This window comes from Limulus polyphemus, unplaced genomic scaffold (assembly GCF_000517525.1).
Source record: "Limulus polyphemus unplaced genomic scaffold, Limulus_polyphemus-2.1.2 Scaffold11211, whole genome shotgun sequence".
NCBI classification, from domain to species: domain Eukaryota; kingdom Metazoa; phylum Arthropoda; class Merostomata; order Xiphosura; family Limulidae; genus Limulus; species Limulus polyphemus.
The window spans coordinates 1-2,455 of record NW_013676821.1 but is presented as its reverse complement, the minus strand read 5'-3'; the positions used below and the strand labels follow the sequence as shown (position 1 = coordinate 2,455).

The window sequence follows — 2,455 nt, the reverse complement described above, 5'->3', positions numbered from 1 at the left end:
AGTTTGATTAACACTGTTAATATTTTATATTTTCAGTAAGATTAAGTAATAATTGTTACCCTAAAGTTTAAGTTTCCAGTTTCTAGACTAGGTTATTGACTAGTGATTGTGTGTTATATTGATGAAAACTGTTAGACTTTCATATTTTCAGAACAGCTGATAACCTTAACCATAGAGTATAATCTTAGTTTCTGGAGTAGGTTACTGTCTGTACACTGGTGTTTCTTGTGGGTGAAAAATTAACATGCGACATAACATTAAAGGACAACATTGGGCCTTTTGGTCCATCAAGGCCATCCTATCCACTAAAGTAAACTAAGCATTAAAAAACTCAAACCCAGCCTTTATCATTCAAATATTTATCGAACCCATTCTTAACTCTTCTGCTACGGCCATGTTTTTCTGTTTATTTCACAAAGTTTTAGTGAGTTAAATACAAAATTAAATTAAGAAGTTTACATGGAAATAAGTTTGATTAGTTTCAAGTGTCCTCTTTAGTATAACTTTTCTTTGTTAGAGAAACACAGTTTATTTTATAATAGTCGTTCCAAGTCCCTTGAGGGCATATAATGTCAGTAAGGGCTTAGTTTATAGTGACCTTCTGAGATGTTAAAGTTTGACAATTTTTAAACTAATGAACTTTATACAATTCTTTTGACATAATTTCTAGTTTTATGTATCATATTGGCTGATTTCTAGTTAATTATATGATCAAGATTTCTCATGTGAAGAAAAATATCATTATTTGTTTGACCATTTTGAACATCTATTTTATGTTCTGTGAGACTTGTATCCCGTTTCACCAACGTAAAGTTTGTCACAAGACAACGCGGGACCATATAAACACCTTGTTCTTTATTTTGAGGTGTAGGGTAGGAAGTTCTTAGTGATGTTTGGATATTTATAAACAACTTATAAATTATTGTTTTTCAGACATTTCTCTAGAGTCACAATATTAGAACTGTAGCTAACGCCGAGTATTTTCTTATGTAGATGATGTTTGTTTTCATCAAGAGTCGTATGATGACATATTCTGAAGGTTCTTAGAAACATGGAAGTCATAATAGATGTTTTCACTAGTTTTATGGTGACAGGAAAAAAAGTGAATATATCTTAAAGTTTCTGTTGATTTTCTACAGATTGAGGAGAGAGGACTTGTTATTTGTCTAGATATAGGAATGTCTAAAAATGGGAGTGAATTGTTTGTTTCCCAATCCACTTTATCCTCTAGAAAAAGACTTTAAAATCATTTCTGTTATTTGGCCAAACAAAAAATATGTCATCAACGTATGGGAACCAAGGGATTTTCTTTGAATTCAGATCCACTATTGGAATTAATTCACGTTCAAAATACTCCATGACGATGTAACATAAAACGGGTTTCCTATAGCCATTCCGTATTTCTGTCTGTGATATTGTCTCATACATGTAAATACATTATCATCAACACCTACTTCCACAAGGAAGATGAAAGTGTGAACCGGTACAGGAAGTGGAATGTTAAGATTATTTTAAGAAAGATTAATGTTTATATTTGTAAACAAAGAATCAACATTGACTGTTTTATCTTCATTTATGTTAGACTTTATTGTCCAAATCTATGTTATTTAGAATGTGTGATGTTGAGAACTTGTATAGAGCAGGAGATAGGTGTTGTGTCAGCCACTTGGATAAGTACCTGATCCTATTTGGATATTATAGGTCTAAGTGGGCAGTCATCTTTGTGGGTTTTAAATATTCCATACTTGTATGACAGAGAAGGATTGATCCCTTTAAAGATTGTTTAAAATATCTGGATAATCAGATAAATGTTTTTGGAGAGACTTGTTTAAATCAGACGTTTTCTTGGGTAATGGTTAGTCCTGAGTTTTTGTTTTCATCGTACATTAAACTGTGTAGTTTTTCATTATAACTAGATTTATCAAACTTTATTGTACATAATCAGAATTGGACCGATTGTGTCATCCAATAATTGGCAGTCTGTGATTTCTGATTGGTAAAACAGTAATATTATGTTTTTTATTTTTGGTTAGTGCAATCTACAAAGTTGGATTCAGAAGTGTTTGTCTTAACTTGTACAAACAATGTATATACAGAAAGGTTGATTCTCCAAACAACTTACAATTTTACTTGCCTGTTTTTGGAAAGTGTTGACAAAAAATAACTTGTATGTACATCCTTCAAATCTGTGAGTCTTGATGCAGGCTTAGTGTCATATATATAATGTTAAAGTAACATTCTGATTGAAAACATTAGTCATCTTTATAAAAGTTCAAATAATCTCTCTATATTTTAAATTTTATACATCAATTCCATTACAGTGATACAAAAAGTTTGAACATTGAACAAAGTGGTGAAATTCTTATTAATGAATACTTTGTTTACTTTTAATACACGGGCATTCATAGTGACGACATTTATGGATTGACTGACGAGTGTTCGTAAACTTGCGAAG

At 31.1% G+C, this 2,455-nt stretch overlaps 1 long non-coding RNA gene across 1 annotated transcript in view; it reads left to right on the top strand.

Annotated features, from left to right (window-relative positions):
• LOC111083788 overlaps positions 1-1,693 on the top strand; it is a 12,339-nt gene extending 10,646 nt beyond the window's left edge. The window contains exon 4 of the long non-coding RNA XR_002609247.1: positions 994-1,693. This is a non-coding gene — a long non-coding RNA (uncharacterized LOC111083788). The remainder of the gene's footprint in view (positions 1-993) is intronic.
• The last annotated feature ends 762 nt before the right edge of the window (positions 1,694-2,455 follow it).